The sequence below is a fragment of the Oryctolagus cuniculus genome, chromosome 3 (assembly GCF_964237555.1).
Source record: "Oryctolagus cuniculus chromosome 3, mOryCun1.1, whole genome shotgun sequence".
Taxonomy (NCBI): Eukaryota; Metazoa; Chordata; class Mammalia; order Lagomorpha; family Leporidae; genus Oryctolagus; species Oryctolagus cuniculus.
This window is the reverse complement of record NC_091434.1, coordinates 38,738,137-38,755,211: the sequence shown is the minus strand read 5'-3', so window position 1 is coordinate 38,755,211 and position 17,075 is coordinate 38,738,137. Positions and strand designations below refer to the sequence as shown.

The 17,075-nt window shown below is 44.5% G+C and overlaps 1 protein-coding gene and 2 pseudogenes across 1 annotated transcript in view; 1 reads left to right on the top strand and 2 right to left on the bottom strand.

Moving 5' to 3' along the window:
- Nucleotides 1-119: 119 nt before the first annotated feature.
- LOC100358872 (ubiquitin-conjugating enzyme E2 R2-like) lies at nt 120-4,893 on the bottom strand (annotated as a pseudogene).
- A 6,127-nt stretch (nt 4,894-11,020) lies between these two features.
- On the bottom strand, nt 11,021-16,790 carry LOC100347735 (THO complex subunit 3 pseudogene; annotated as a pseudogene).
- The window catches only part of CASP8 (caspase 8), a 67,732-nt gene continuing 66,712 nt past the window's right edge, over nt 16,056-17,075 (top strand). Inside the window, exons 1-2 of the mRNA XM_051849294.2 lie at nt 16,056-16,273; nt 16,538-16,619. The gene's annotated coding sequence lies outside the window, so the exon portion shown is untranslated. The remainder of the gene's footprint in view (nt 16,274-16,537; nt 16,620-17,075) is intronic.

Sequence of the window (17,075 nt, the reverse complement as noted above, 5' to 3'; positions counted from 1 at the left end):
GGGTTCTTTTTCCCACCCCCTGTGAACAGGTTTTTGCTGAGAGGCCACTGCTGGTTCCCCACTTGCTCCCCTCCCTCTGGCCAGAGAAGGAGGGAGTGCAGGGGCACTGAAGGAGCAGGTCACGATTCCTTATTTCCATGATCATTGTCATAAGAGTCAGCATCTCCCTCCTCCTCATCTTCATCATCAATGTCATCGTAGTCAATGTCATTGTCATACAGGAAATCTGAGCTGCTGTCATTGGAAAGCACTTTAGCTTTGATGCAATATTCCGCCAGGGTTGTGGGGACCTTCTCTCCATCTTTTTCTGCTTCGGCCTTACTGGCTGAAACCTGTTTCCTAATGATTTCAGCGCATTCTTTGTCTTTTCCTTTACTATCCCTCCATTTCCTGAACGTAACCGAGGCGTCCACATTGACTGGGGAGAAGGTGTTGGGCTCATTAAGCAGTGAGACTGTACTGAACAGCACAGTCCTCACATTCTGAGTAGGATTCCACCTTTCAGGGGTAGTTCTCCACTCTGTGGGTCATCTACAGGCAGATGAGGAATCGGAATGTGTACATCTCCATTCTCATAAATGTTAGGGTGCCACATTTTGGCCAAGAATCTGAAGGTAGGTGGTGAATATAGGTAGTCAATAGGAAATTGAATGTATGCCTTGAAGTAGCCGCTTTCCTAGAGGGGTTTGGGGGGTCCGAAGATGGCCAGCTCCGGGTTGTAGAGGTCGGACTCATCCACCAGGGTGATCCAGAAGCCCTCCACCGGTCCCCCCTGCAGGGATTTCAGCTGCAGCACCAGGGCCTTCTGCAGCTGGCCATCAGCACTTGGGCCATCGCTGCGTCGGTGGCAGCGGCTGCCCTCCTCTCTGCTGCCCTCCAGCCGGCCGCAGGGGTCTTCACACACCTGTTGGTCGTCCGGGGTCCTGCTCACACACGATGACGGGGGTGGGGGTGGGGGTGCCGGTGGGGGCAGGGGTTGAGGGAGTTCCGGGGATTTGCTCCAGGTCCTGACCTCCTCTCCCTCCCTCTGCCTCAACCTGGGGGAGGGGAGAGAAGGTGAAAGCAAGGAAGGTGGCCTCGTTTGCCCTCTCTCCTCTGGGGGGAGGATACACGGGGCCAGAGAGAGTGGGGTGCCGGAGCTCCTGGTGGCGGTGGCTGCCTGTTTTGTTTATTTCTTCTCTAATTTTAGTTATTTATTTCCTCCTACTAATTCTGTTTTTTTTTTTCTTTTTTTTCCTAGGTCCTTTGAGATGCATTGTTAGATTGTTTATTTGATGCCTTTCCAATTTCTTGATATTGTTGCTGTTTGCTATAAACTTCCCTTTTAACATTGCTTTGGCTGTATGCCATAAGTTTTTTAAATTTTTTATTTATTTTCATTTTAAAAAGATTTTATTTATTTATTTGAGAGGTAGAGTTACAGACAGTGAAAGGGAGAAACAGAGAGAAAGGTCTTCCTTCCTTTGGTTCACTCCCCAGATGGCTGCAACGGTCAGAGCTGGGCCAATCTGAAGCCAGGAGCCAGGTGCTTCCTCACAGTCTCCCACATGAGTGCAGGGGCCCAAGGACTTGGGCCATCCTCCACTGCCCTCCCGGGCCATAGCAGAGAGCTGGATTGGAAGAGGGGCAGCCAGGACCCAAACTGACGCCCATATGGGATGCCAGTGCCACAGGCGGAGAATTAACCTATTGTGCCACAGCACCGGCCCCAGCGCCGTAAGTTTTGATATGTTATATTACTGTCCTCATTCGTTTCAGAGGTATTTTGATTTCTCCTATGATGCACTGTTCTTTCAGGAGTATGTTGTTCAGTCTCGGTGTGTTTGCATATGTTCTAGAGATTATTGTTAATTTCTGGCTTCATTCTGTTGTCAGAAAAGAGACATGGCATGATTTCCATTTCTTAAATTTCTTGACACTTGCTTTATGGCCTAGCATATGGTCTATCTTAGAGAGAATTCCATGAAAAGAATCTGTATTCTGCGGCTGTGGGGTGAAATGTTCTGTAGATATCAATTAGGTCCATTTGATCCGTAGTGTAGATTAGCTCTGTTATTTCTTTGCTGATATTTTTGTCTAGTTGATCTGTCCGTTGCTGAATGTGGGGGTGTTGGAGTTCCCCATTATTATTGTATTGGAGTCTATGTCTCCCCTTATTTTTTATTTATCATATTTGAAAGTCAGAGTTACACACAGAGAGAAGGAGAGGCAGAGAGAGAGAAAGACGTCTTCCATCCGCTGATTCACTACCCCGCTGGCCACAATGGCTGGAGCTGCGCCAATCTGAAGCCAGGAGCCAGCAGCTTCCTCCAGTTCTTTCACTGGGTGCAGGGGCCCAAGGACTTGGGCCATCTTCTACTGCTTTCTCAGGCCATAGCAGAGAGCTGGATCAGAAATGGAGCAGCTGGGACTTGAACCCATATGGGATGCTGGCACTGCAGGAGGCAGCTTTACCTGCTATGCCACAGCGCTGACCCCTATGTCTCTTAACATTTGTTTTAAATAGCCAGGTGTCATGGAATTGGATGCATGGACATTATTATAGTCACATCTTCCTATTGAATTGATTGCTTAATCATTGCATAATGCTATTCTTTGTTTCTTTTAAGTTTTTGTGTTAAAAACTATTTTGTCTGCTATTAGGATGGCTACTCCTGGTCTTTCTTACTTTCCATTAGCATGGAATATCATTTTCCATTCTTTCACTTTCAGTCTACATGTATTTTTGTTGGTGAGATGTGTTTCTTGCAGGCAGCAAATAGATGGGTCATATTCTTTAATTCATTCAGCCAGTCTGTATCTTTGTATCAGAGAATGTAGGCCATTTACATTCAAGGGTATTATTGATAAGTAATGACTTGGTCCTGCCATTTTCCCATAACTATTCCCATTGTTTGCTTTGGATTTCCTTTGTTCTTTTACTGGGAGGTTTTCTTCCTTCACAATCCTTTCATAATAATGACTATCTTTCTGTTTCTGTGTGTAGCACCTCCTTAAGTATTTTTTATAAGGCTGGATGACTGGTGACAAATTATTTCAATTTCGGTTTATTTTGGAAGGTCTTTATTTCATCTTCATTTAAGAATGAGAGCTTCGTAGGGTACAGTATTCTGGGTTGACAGTTCTTTTCTTTTGGGACTTGGACTATGTCTCTATTCTTTCCTAGCCTATAGAGTTTCTGAAGAGAAACTGTCAATCTAGCTGTCAATCTAATTGGATATCCTCTGAAGGTAACCTGGCATTTTTCTCATCCACATCTTATAATCTTTTCTTTATGTTTTACTGTTTGGCTATAATGTGTCATGGTGAAGATCTTTTCCAGTCATGTCTATTGGGAGTTCTATGTGTTTCCTGTACTTGAACACCCCTTTCTTTCTCCAAATTAGGGAAATTTTCTGATATTACTTCACTTAATAGGATTTCTAGTCCACTCTCTCCCCACACCTCCAGGATTTCCATTGTATAATAGTATCCATAAATCTTAAACACTGTGTTTAGGTTTTCTAATTTTTTCTTCTTTTTTTTTTGTGTCTGAGATATTTACAAATATTTGTCTTCTAGTTTGTATATTCTTTCTTCTGCTTCACCAGGTCTGTTAAACCTTTCCGCTGTATTTTTGTTTAAAATATTGAATTATTCATTTCTAACATTTCAGTTTGATTTCTCTTCAATATCTCTAGCTCCTGGCAAAATTTTTCATCCATGTCATTGATGGATTTCTTTAACTCATGAATTTGCTTCTCATTGTTTTTGAGTAGTCTTATGATCATATTTTTAATTCTTTTTCAAGCATTTCATCAATCTCTTTGTCTTCACACTCTAATATTGATTTTTTTCTTCACATTCTAATATTGAAGTGTTGTTGTGTTCCTTTGAGGGAGTCATATTGTTTAGGTTTTTCATGTTTCTTATATTTTTGTGATTATTTTTAGGCATATCTGAACCACTTGTTCACAGTCCTGCTTCTGGATGTAGTGGTGTCACTCCCCAGGTCTCCCAGAATGAGAGCCAGATGTGTTGGGAATATTGGCAATCACCCATCTGCATCAGGGGGATACAGATTGAACTCTCGGTACTGCACATGAGTGCAATTTACTCCAGAGATTGTAATAGCAACATCATCAGTCCCAGCTCCTCAAGGCAGTACCAATGTGGCATGCAAGCATGATGCTAGGGCTTGTGCCCTGGGCTCCCAGCACCATCAGCTGGAAGGTTCAGAGGGAACTTCCTCAGGTCTGGTCCTCCTGAATTTTTTTATGGGTTGCTGCTGGTGCTAGCCCCAAGAAGCTGAGAAAACCTCCTGGTCCCCGGATCACACAGAGTGAATGAACACAGCTCCAGGGCTTATACCCAGAGCTCCTACAGTTGGAGTGTGCAGGGGGTATGCTCTCCGCCATGTAAAGTGTCCTATCTCTGGTTCTGGTGGATCCTGAGGCAGTGGGTCTATTGCTGTAGCCTAGGTAAGAACAGAGTTCATCAGTAGCTCTACCATAGCAAACCAAGTTGGGCACTGTGGAAGGAGGGAGGCATTGTGGCTTTTCTTTTTGGAGCAAAGTAGTTGCTCAGACTATAGCTCCCCAGGGTGGACTAGAAATCAGTGGGGACTGTGGCATTCTCCTGCAGGTGGTGGGGGCCATGGAGCGGCTTTCTTAGCTTTTTCTGATAATATGACTTTCTCCAACTGCGAGCTTGTGGAGTAGACAATGAGGCAGCTGGCTACAGTGGCTGGCAGTGGTGGCGTGTCTGTTCTCACTCCTTGCTGTCCACAAAGTCTCTGTACTATTTCATCACTTTCCCATTGAAAATGTCCCTCAATCAGTCTTCTGGGAATGTGATCCTTCCTTTGTTGTTCTTGTAGTGTTCTGTGGCAGAGGTGAGTGTCTGTTCAGCCATCCTGGATTGTCACTTAGCAGTTCTTTATAGTGAGAACCACACCAGGAGATCCAAGATGGCTGAATAATGAGAAGATACCTGATTTTAGTCACAATAAGATATCACAAAAACAAAGGAATGACCACATTCCTAGGTGACTGTGAGAAATTTTCAATGGAAAATGCACAGAACAGAACAGAGACTCCATGGACCAGAAAGGAGAGTAGACAGATATGCAGCAGCTGGTTGAATACCACTAGTGACCCCTGAAGCCTGCGGCTGATGGGAAAACATGATCTTCCCAGGGCAAGGTGAGAGGAGGTTGCTGTGGCCCATCTTTCTGGCCATTTTAACTAAGGCAGAATGCCACAGTCCTCACCGATTCTGAGTCTGGCCTGGGGAGCTGGTGGCAGGTAGGGTGTCCACTCAGGGAATGTCCACTCAGGGAATGTCCGGGATGGAGTAGCATGCAGGGTGAAGGGTGGAGCCCTATACCCCATGACTGTGGGAGTCCTGGGCATAGATGATGAAACTGAAAAGGGCATGGGGTATGGCTAGATTCCTGGGTACCAGCCTGGTCTGACTTTGGAAGCTTGGCACTCCCTAAATACTGGGGATGGACCTTGCAGAAGGTTCAGGGGTCACACTGTGAAGCATGTCAGTGCTTTGTGCACTTCATTTACCTGAATAGGTAGGTACACAGGCACTGGTGCTCTGTGTGGTTTGTATGCCTGAGTGGGTGGCGTGCACAGGCACCATGAGCTCAATCCAGGCAGTGAATCATCTGGTTCATTTTGGCACAGAGAAGGGCTGAGGCTGTGATTACATCAGCCAGCATCAGTATCTCCTCCCCCTACTGACTATGGTCAGATCAACCACAATCGCGTGAGCGGTGACCAGAGCTCCCTGCCCCCGCCCAGTACACACATGTGGATTTTGGGTGTAAGCTGCAGGCATTCCCCCAAGCCACAGAGGCACATTTCCAAGAACAAAGTCTCCAGAGGAGATAGCAACAAGTGATTCCCCAGATGCATAAAGACCAATGTATAAAAATAAGACACATGAAAAGGAAGGCAATATGACTTCTCTGCCTGTGGTGCTGGCATCCCATATAGGCTCTGGGTTCTGGTCCTGGTGCTCCTCTTGCAGTACAGCTCTCTACTGTGGTCCGGGAGTGCAGTGGAGGATGGCTCAAGTGCTTGGGCCCCTGGATTCATATGGGAGACCAGGAGGAAGCACCTGGCTCCTGGCTTCAGATCAGTGCAGCACCGGCCATGGTGGCCATTTGGGGAGTGAACCAATGAAGGAAGGACCTTGACCTTTCTCTGTCTCTCTCATTGTCTTTAACTCTACCTGTCAAATAAGAAAAAGTACATATCAAACAGACAAAAAAATCAACAAAGAAACAACAGGTAATATATGCTACATACTATTGACCAAACAGACTTAATTGATATCTATAGAAGATCTCATCCCACAGCTGCAGAATACACATTCTTTTCATCAGTGTATGTTACATTTTCTTTTTTTTTTATTTTTGACAGGCAGAGTGGACAGTGAAAGAGAGAGAGACAGAGAGAAAGGTCTTCCTTTGCTGTTGGTTCACCCTCCAATGGCCATTGCGGCCGGCGCACCACGCTGATCCGAAGCCAGGAGCCAGGTGCTTCTCCTGGTCTCCCATGGGGTGCAGGGCCCATGCACTTGGGCCATCCTCCACTGCACTCCCGGGCCACAGCAGAGAGCTGGACTGGAAGAGGGGCAACCAGGACAGAATCTGGCACCCTGACCGGGACTAGAACCCGGTGTGCCGGCGCCACAAGGTGGAGGATTAGCCTAGTGAGCCGCAGCGCCAGCCTGTTACGTTTTCTGAGATAGACCATTTACTAGACTATCAGACAAGTCTCAACAATTGCCAGAAAATTGAAATTCTACAGTGTATCTTTTCTGACCACAGTGGCGTGAAGCAGGAAATGAATAACATAAGAAACTCTAGAAAGTATACAAATACATGGAGCCTGAAAACATGCTACTGAATGAACAGTGGAGCAAAGATGAAATCAAAAGGGAAATTAAAAAATTAATTGAACTGAATGAAATGACAACAAAACATAGCAAAACTTGTGGAATACAGCAAAAGCAGTGTTAAGAGGAAAGTTTATGGCAATTAATGCCTTTGTCAAAAAATTGGAAAGATATCAAATAAATGATGTAAAAATGCATCTCAAGAACATAAAAATAAGAAGAAATCATACCAAAAATTAGTAGGGTGAAAAAAATAAAAAAATATAGAAGAAATAATCAAAATTGAAATAAAAAACTATACAAATGATCAATGAAATAAAGAAAATAGCTGTATTTTTGAAAAATTAAACAAATTTGATAAACCATTGGCCCAACTAACCAAAAAAAGGAAGAAGACACAAATTTAAAAAATCAGAGATGAAAAAGGAGATGTTACAGAAATAAAAATAATCATCAGGAATTATTAATAACAGCTATTTTTGGACACAAATCATTTATCAAAATTGAGGTACAAAGATATGGAAAACATGAATAGATTAATAACCAAGGCTGAGATCAATTCAGTAGTAAAGACCCTCCCAACAAAAAAAAAAAGCCCGGGGCTAGATGGCTTCAATGCTGAATTCCACTGAAATTTTAAAAAACCAATTCCAATTCTTCTTAAACTATTCAAAACAACTGAAATCAATTTAAAATGATTGACTCCTCCAAACTATTTTAATGAAGCCATCATCACCTTAATTCCAAAACCAGGAAAAGTTACAACAAAAAAAGAGAACTATAAAGTGATACCCTTGAGGAACAGAACTGTACATTTCCTCAACAAAATACTAGCTAATCAAATCCACAACACATCAGAAGGATCATCCACCAGGATCAAGTAGGGTTCATCCAAGGGATGAAAGGATGGTTCAACATATGAAAATCAGTAAATGTGATATATCACATCAACAAAATTAAGGATAAAAACCATATGATTATTTCAATAGGTGCACAGAAAGCATTTTATAAAATACAACATTGATTCATGATAAAAACCTTTAAAAAATGGATATAGAAGGAACATACCTCAACAAAATCAAAGCAATAGATGACAAACCCACCGACAACATCATACTGTAGGAGGAGAAGCTGGAAGCATTTCACTAGAATCTGGAACCAGACAAGGATACCCATTCTCACCATTATTATTCAAAATAGTTTTGGAAGTTTTATCCAGAGCTATTATGCAAGAAAAAGAAATTGAAAGGATACAAATTGGAAAGGAGGAAGTCAAATTATTCCTACTTCCAGATGACATTATTCTATATATATGGGAACCAAAAGACTCCACCAAGAGACTATTGGAATTCATAAGAGTTTGGCAAAGTTGCATGGTATAAGACCAACACACAAAAATCAATAGCATTTGTATAGACAAATAATGCCATGGGTGAGAAAAAGCTTCTAAAATCAGTACCATTCACAATAGCTACAATAAATGGTTAATACCTGAGATAAATTTAACCAAGGAGTGGAAATTAAAAAAAAAATAAAAGAAACAGGAGAAGACACAAAAATGGGAAAATCTTCCATGTTTGTGGATTGGGAGAGTTAATATCATCAAAATGCTTATACTACCCAAGGCAATTTACAGATTCAATGTGATCCCAATCAAAATACCAAGGATATTCTTCTCAGATCTAGAAAAAGACGATCCTAAAATTCTTATGGAAACACAGGAGACCCAAAGTCATCTTAAACAATAATAAGAGAGCTAGGGGCATCACAATACCAAGTTTCAAGACATAGTACAGGGCTGTTATAGTCAAAATAGCCTGGCACTGGCACAAAAATAGACAGGTAGACCAATGGAACAGAATGGAAATTCCAGAAATTAATCTATTCAGCTACAAGCAACTAATCTACACAAATGAGCTAAAATCAATCCCTGGAGAAAAGACAGTCTCTTCAACAAATGGTGCTGGAAACACTGAATCTACACACACAGAAGTATGAAAGAAGACCCCTACTTTACATCCTACACAAAATAAATTCACAATGGATCAAGGATCTAAACCTAAGACCGGAAACCATCAAATTACTAGAGGAAAATATGGGAGAAACTCTAAAAGACATTGGTCTGGGCCATGATTTCTTGGAAAAGACCCAGAAGTACAGACAATAAAGGCAAAAATAGACAGATGGGATTACATCAAGCTAAGAAACTTCTGCACAGCAAAGGAAACACTCAACAAAGTGAAGAGGCAACCAAAAAAATCACAGAAAATATTTGCAAATTATGCATCTGAGAAAGATTTACTATTCAGAATACATAAGTAACACAAGAAACTCAACAACAACAAAGTAAATAATCCAGTTAAGAAATGAGCAAAGGACATGAACAAGTATTTCAAAGGATGAAATATAAATGGCCAATAGACACATGAAAAAATTCTCAAGATCCCTTGCCATCAGGGAAATGCAAATAAAACCACAATGAAGTATCACCCATTACCCAGTTAGAATGGCCATCACCCAGAAATTTAAAAATGACAAATGCTGTTGAGGATGTGGAGAAAAGAAGTATCTTAATAAACTGGTTGTGGTAATGTTAGCTGGTATAACCATTATGGAAGACAGTATAGAGATTCCCCAGCAACTAAAACTAGACCTGCTGTATGCTCTGTCTATCCCACTCCTGGGCTTATATCCAAGGGAAATGAAACTGGCATAGGAAAAAAATTACCTGTACTTCCGTGTTTATTTTTTATTTTTATTTATTTATATTCTTCTTTATTGACAAAAATCATTAAAATACAGTGAAATTTAAACATTGCTCATAGGTAATAAGCTCTGGCGTGGGCCACTTGATTCAGAGGGAAGAACTCACAATGCTTTACTTTCCCGGAGGACTTTGGACTGCCAGGAAAGCAGATCCCCTTCCCTCCATCCCTCAGCCACTCCCTAGTCCAGCCTTCTTTCACCTCTCTGTTGGACTTCTGCAAGTGTGTCTCTGGTTAGTAATCAGCTGACTGACCACACCCACTTCATCTGACTCTAGGGAGAGGAGCCAAAATTTTATCTCAGCCATTCAGTTCTAGCCTCATTTTTTACATGCTGCCATTTAGTTTCACTCACTGTCACTCCCTAGTCTAACTTGTATTTCCCTTATCATGACTTTGTACTTTCTACCTCTCTTTTACTGCCTGCTTCAGACTGTGTCATAAATTTGTTGTTTATAAATCCTCTGTACAATGAGGCCAGGCATACACTGACTCACTCACATAAGTGATTGACTGCCAGAGACCACGCCCTTCATGCTGTCCCTAGATTTCAGAGGGCTCTTGGTCAGGGCATTCAAAAACAGGGTCAGGGGCCAGCACCGTGGTGTAGTAGGCTAAGCTCTGCCTGTGGCACTGGCATCCCGTATGGGCACTGGTTCTTGCTCTGACTGCTCCACTTCTGGTCCATCTCTCTACTTGTGGCCTGAGAAAGCAGTAGAAGATGGCTCAAGTGTTTGGGTCCCTGCATCTGCATGGGGGATCCGGAGGAAGCTCCTGGCTCCTGGCTCCTGGCTCCTGGCTCCTGGCTCCGGATTCCTGGCTCAGCTCTGGCTGGTGCAGCCATTTGGGAAGTGACTCAATAGATGGAAGACCTGTCTCTCCCTCTTCTCTGTCTGTAACTCCACCTCTCAAATAAACAAATAAAAATGAAAATCTTATGTGGACAAATAAAAATCTTAAAAAAACACTTCAGGGGCCAGTGCTGTGGCACACTGCATTAAGCCAAGGCCTGCAGTGCTGGCATCCCATATGGGTGCCAGTTCGAGTACCCGCTGATCCACTTCCAATTCAGCTCCCTGCTAATGTGCCTGGGAAAGTGGCAGAAGATTGCCTAAAGGTGTAGGACCCTGCCACCTACATGGGAGACCCAGAAGAAGCTCCTGGATCCTAGCTTGAGCCTGGCCTAGTTCCAGCTGTTGTAGCCATTTGGGGAGTAAACCAGTAGATGGAAGATCTCTTCTCTCTCGCTCTCTGGCTCTGCCTTTCAAATACATCAATAAATCTTTTTAAAAAATTACATTCTGATATTTTTTTGAGAGTGTCTTTTTTTTAAACTTTTATTTAGTAAATATAATTTTCCAAAGTACAGTTTATGGATTACAATGCCCCCCCCATGATTTCCCTCCCACTCACACCCCTCCCATCTCCTGCTCCCTCTCCCATTCCATTCACATCAAGATTCATTTTCAATTATCTTTATATACAGAAGATCAATTTAGTATATATTAAGTAAAGATTTCATCAGTTTGCACCCACACAGAACATAATACACTCTGAGATTTTAAAAACACAAAACTGCAACATCTCCCTGTAATACCTTAACTGTCAAAGTCCTAGAGGCACATTTTAAAAACTTTTATTAAATGTTCAGTTCTCAAAATTATACATATTTCTTAATTATGAAGAATCCTCCACCGCATCCCACCATTCCCAACCCCTCCATCCACAGCAGGTCCTGTCCCAGCAACAATAAGCTCCATGAATCTACCCCAAAGGGGAAGATGCAAGGTCCTCCAAGGACATTTCACAACTCACACCAACTTCCAAATATTTAGGGTGCCCACCAGCTCCACGCAGCAGACCAAACCCCACACGGGCTGGCCAGCCTCTGCCGGGGCCTCCGCTCAGGAATCATTCAGGAGCCCAAACAGCTTCACAGTCCAGCTTCCTGGCTGCTGTCACATTTGCCACGTTTGTCATCACAGGCAAAGGCTAGCAAGGCCTTCTGGGGCGCCAGGACACAGGGAAGGTTGGGGACCCACACTGCACCTCCTGCAGCTTGTCTCCTGTCTACTTCAAGCAATGTCGATAAAATGATCTGATGCAGATGCCAGCATTTTCCCATCGTGACTGAAATGGACAGCCCTCAGGGGCCAATCCAGCCCGGAAAAGCACCGGACACACACTAACTCGTCCACATACAGGGCCATCTCCCTGTAGCAAAGTTCTTCCCCATGGGGTCAAAGTGATGGAGCTGCGGTTGGAATGCTGGGCACTGATGGACCGCACAGCCTTCAGTTCGGGGTAGCCATGGATGTTGATGCAACCATAGGCATTGGCCGGAAGAACATGTTCTTATCGTTGCTCCAGGAGAGTTCGTTGACCTCACACTTGAACCGCGCCTCTGCTTTGGAACCGTGTGTCTTGGCATCCATCAGGGTCAGCACATCGTCCTCGTTGCCCACCAGGACTCCCGCAGATGGTAATGACCTCCCCTTTGGTGTTCACGGTGGCAATGCATTTCGTAGTCCTCACATCCGGGATGCGATTGGTTTTATCTCCCGATGCCGTGACAAAGAGGTCGAGGTTACTTGGATGCCAACACAGCTGGGTCCATGCTCTCCCCATGTCCCCGGTAATTGTTTTCTTTAACCAACCGGTCCTTCTCCAAGAGAAAGACGCTGGCTGTGTCGTCGAAGGACCCCAATTCTAAGCGATGCCCGTCTCAGCTCCAGGCCACCGAGTGCACCTTGGCGCTGTCAACAGGGGAACTCGTGCGTCTTGCTGTGGTCCGGGACAGCTCCTGCATCCTGAGCACGTAGTGCGACGGGCCGCTGCTCATTGAGCCCGGTCCTCTTGAGCCCAGCGTCGAAGGCCCCTGGCAGCCAGGGCGCACCGCCAGGGCGAGCTCATAGACCACAGCTTGCACACCACGGCTCCGGCACAACCAGTCTTGGCGCCCTTCCGTGTTCATAGCAGATCAAGTCACAACAGCTAAGACACTGAAGCACCTAGATGTGATTCAGCTGATGGCTGTATAAAAATGTGTTATACATACACACGGTGGAATACTGCTCAGCCATACAAAGAATGAAATCCTGACTTTTGCAGCAAAATGGATGTGACGGGCTAGCATTATGTTCAATAAGCCAGACCCCAGAAGACAAATATCATGTTTTCTCTGATTTCTGGTGGTTAATATATAGAGAGTATAAAATTTTTAATGTATGTGAGTCAAAATGACATCTTTGGATTATTGTTTATAGTCCTTGTCTATATTCCTGATGGACAGTAGGCTTACTAAATTTTACTTGTTGAACTCTTTATTTTGTGGAGAGTTAAGTCTCTGACTATAAAGAAAATTAAAAAATATGTTATTGCGAAAGTTAAAAAAGAAGGGAAGGAAGGAGAGAGGAAGGGAAGTGTCAGCATATTTATAGAATTGTTTTTATGAATGACATTAAATCTGTTCTCTTTATATTAATTTTTAAAATGTAAATAAAACAATTTTTAAGATTTATATTTTATTAATTTGAAAGGCAGAGTTACAGAGAGAGAGAGAGACAAAGAGAGAGAGTTCTTTTCATCAGCTGGTTTACTCCCCAAATGACCACAATGGCCAGGGCTTGGCCAGACTAAAGCCAAGAGCCAGGAGTTTCTTCTGGGTCTCCTACATGGGTGCAGGGCAAATGCGCTTGGGCCATCTTCTGCTGCTTTTCCCAGGCTCATTAGGAGGGAGCTGAATTGGAAATGGAGCACTGGGACTCGAACCAGTGCCCATATGGGATGCCAGTATTGCAGGTGGAGGGTTTACAGTCTATGCCCCAACACCGGTCCCAATAAAATAATTAAAAAAAAAATTAATGGAAAATGTGTTTCATGAGAAAATCTGCATGGCTTTCAAAATTTTTTATTCAAAATAAACTTACATTTCTAAAATTAATTTTAAAAACCCACACCGGTAATTTGAAAGGGAAAATCTACTGCGAAGAATTATTAACTAGTAAAGCAAGGTTGATAACCAAAGGTACATGAGCACTGTGAAGAATGTGGGAGGAGCAAATAGAGAAGTTGACTGGGTGACATGCCCGGAGCTTGTCTGCAGTGGGCCCATGCGTGACGGGTGAGCAGGAAGCTGCCCACTGGAGTGCTGGCGAAATTCCCCGAGGGTAGAGACCATGGGTCGTTCTGGTTTTTGACTTATTTATTTATACAAAGGGGACAAGTTTCATGTATTTCATAAATACAGTTTTAAGAGCCTAATGATACTCCCCACCACACCTCTCCCTCTGTGCTTCCTTCTTTTTTTCTCATTTTTCTTCTAAATTTTACAATGACGTACTTTCAATTTTCTTTATAATCACAAGATTAAATAAAGAATTCAACAACTAGTAAGTAGAAAAACCACTGATCCTCAAGAATATAGACAAGGGCTATAAACAATAATCAAGTTTCCAAATGTCAATTTTGCTCATATACATTACATTTTTGTAAACTTGATGGTCTCAAGTTTCATCCATTTTGTTGCAAAAGACAGGATTTCATTCTTTTTTTACAACTGTGTAGTATTCCATGGTGTATACATACCACAATTTCTTTATCTAGTCTTCAGTTGACAGACATGTGGGTTGAGTCTGTGTCTTAGCTATTGAGTTGAGCTGCAAATATAAATATGGAGGTGCAGATAATTCTTTCATGTGCTGATTTCATTTCCTTTGGGTAAATTCCCAGGATTGGAACTGCTGACACCATGAGGTCCTCTAAAAGGCTCTAAGAAAGAAATCAGGCCATGAAACAGGAAGAAAACGCCTGAGAAACCTTGTTCTCCCTGAGGTCTTGCACTTTCTCTCTGGTGCCCTCTACTGACAATGCCTAAAGTTATGACAAGTTCTAGGGAATCAACACAGTGTCAGAAAGTGAGAGAGAGTACATTTGGAGCTTTTACTGGCAAAATATTGATTGATGCTGGGACGGTATGTTGGCACTGTTTTTAAAAACAAAATGTGTGCTATGTATGTGTATATGCTGATATTTGTTCTCACTTGTTGTGCATCTACTGGGCATGGCAGCAGCTATTCTAAGTATTTTATGTGTGGGAACTCATTGGATTCTCATAACAACCCCCAGTTGCAGGAATCACTATCTCTACTCTCTGGATAACGAAACTGATCGCCCGAGATGTTGAGGACGTTGCAGAAGGTCACACAGCTGGAAAGTGACAGAACAAAAATTGTCAAAGCTTTATTAGCCTAGAGAAAAAGCCTGAAACAAACAATGAAAACAGGAACAGTGGTGGCCTCAAGGAAGTATTAAAAAGCCCCCCCCCGGGGGGGGGGGCTGACGCCATCGAATAGTAGGTTAAGCCTCCACCTGCAGTGCCGGCATTCCATGTGGGCACTGCTTCAAGTCCCAGCTGCCCCACTTCTGAACCAGTTCCCTCCTAATGGCCTGGGAAAGCAGTAGAAGATGGCCAAGTGCTTGTGCCCCTGCCCCCATGTGTGAGACCTGGAAGAAGCTCCTGGCTCCTGGCTTTGGATCGGCTCTGGCTGTTGTGACCATCTGCAGAGTGAATCAATGGATGGAAGTCCTCTCTCTGTTTCCCGCTCTCTCCGTAATTCTGCCTCTCAAATAAATGAATACATCTTAAAAAAAGAGAGAGAGAGAGAGAGAGAGAGAGAGAGAAAGCCACAGGAGAGGCTTTCACTTTTAAAATCAGTACTGTGAGCGGTGCTGTGGCATAGTGGGTAAAGCCGCCATCTGTAGTGCCGGCATCCCATATGTGCTCCAGTTCGAGTCCCGGCTGCTCCACTTCCAATCCAGCTCTCTGCTATGGCCTGGGAAAGCAGTGGAGGATGGCCCAAGTCCTTGGGCCCCTGCACCCATGTGGGAGACCCAGAAGAAGCTCCTGGCTCCTGGCTTCAGGTCGGCCCAGCTCTGGCCATTGCAGCCATTTAGGGAGTGAACCAGCAGATGGAAGATCTCTCTCTTTCTCTCTCTCTGCCTCTGCTTCTCTGTAACTCTTCCTTTCAAATAAATAAATATTTAAAAAATTGGTACTAAAAATACACAAATAAATGTGGGGACAAATTTACTGCTTTTTTTCTTTTAATTTATTTGTAGGAAGGTGGGATTTGGGGGGTGGGGTGGGGAGAAGATGGGAGGGGAGTGTTTTCCATAGAATAACACTATTAATGCACGACAGATCTCAATGCCAGGCGTTGAGAAACAAATGCCCCAGAAGTGGTGAGAGCACACGCGGGTGAGCCCCGGGGTGGGGAGGGACTTTCCTGGCAGGGGTGGCAGTGACCTGGGCAAAGGTTGAGAGGAGGGAGAGTCCTGGGGTTCTGGCTCGCAGAGATCTGGGCGGGTCCCAGGGCTGGGTGAGCCAGGCTGAACTGCCTGTCTGCCAACCCTACCCAGTAGCTTGAGGAAGACGGCAGCCAGGAGCTGCCCCAGGGGCACCGTGAGCAAGGCCACTGGCGCGTAGGAAGCACCTGCGCGCTGTCATGGTGTCTATGTCTGCGGCCCACCGCCCGGCACCAGCCTTACCTAGGAGTCATTTCCACGTGGAAAGAGCGGGCCCCGCGGAGTAAAGGAAGCTTGTACATCCCGCAGTAAGTGAAGGGCACAGCCAAAATGTGAATGCACACCCTGCTCCTTCCGCCACACCAACTGCTTTCCAGATGGTAAAGGAAGAGCCCCCCCCCCCCACCCCCTCCAGTCGCCTGCTTCTGGGAGGCTGCCCCCAGCGGCTGACTCACAGCTGGAGGTATTTTCTCCATAATGGCTGTGGGCTTCTGGCCAGATCAGCAAAGGGAGGGGCTCACCGTCGGCATTGGCAGCCGCTTCCACTCACTGTCACTTCCTCTTCCTTCCAGGAGCAGCGTGGAAGGCACTCTCTTGCAGACTGTGTTAGGTTGACCCTGGCGGCCGGAGCGCTCAGACCTTGTGGACGCTGAGGTGAGCCTGGGATTTCCAGAGGAGCTTTGGAGGGCAGAGAAGTGATGGTTACTGCTGTCACGCTCCGTCCGGACACAATGGGCTGCAGGAAGTGGTGCCAACGGAGACCTACCCAGGCTCTCTTTGGTTCTTAGTCCGCGGCTGTTTCCTGCGTGCTGGAATCGTGGGGGCAGTATTTAGTCAAGTTCCTGATGCCTGTGCTGGGAGCTAATGCGTTGACCCCTAACATGTGTGTCCCCACAACAACGTAGGAACTGGGGTGCTGGGTAGGGCACACTGTTCGACGACCATGGGTGACATAGTGAGAAGTTCCCCTCTTGCTACCTCTCTGACATCAGAGGGGAGAGCCCATTGTCATCACTGTGTCATATGCTACGCCATCACATTATGTCTCAAAACACGCGAATTTTCCTTGTTAAAACAAAACAAAGAAGTGTGACAGCATCTGGCGAGAAC